The sequence below is a fragment of the Gavialis gangeticus genome, unplaced genomic scaffold (assembly GCF_001723915.1).
Source record: "Gavialis gangeticus isolate Ggan-Ray unplaced genomic scaffold, GavGan_comp1, whole genome shotgun sequence".
In the NCBI taxonomy this organism is placed as follows: Eukaryota; Metazoa; Chordata; order Crocodylia; family Gavialidae; genus Gavialis; species Gavialis gangeticus.
In genome coordinates, this window is record NW_017728994.1 from 43,877,182 (window position 1) to 43,877,510 (window position 329).

The window sequence follows — 329 nt, forward strand, 5'->3', positions numbered from 1 at the left end:
TGATAAAACCTCTCTACCTAAACAGATGTTTGAAGGTTACTTTGAAACAGCTTACGGATTTGCTCAAAAGGCATACTTTACAAAGAAGTGTAAAACTTGTTGAGACAATTGCTATTACACTGCACAGTGTCACATACAATGAGTAGTGCATGCTCTGTAAAGACATTAGAGTGGACCCTTATCAAAGCTATCATATAACCTTATACAAAGGATTGTGCCACTTAAACTAGTGCAGTAGTGATTTTTTGTAAATTCATAATGCTCTAGATTAATACCAACAGGGTTTTTCACAGCCTTTTACAATACTTTTTTTTTTTTTTTTACACATG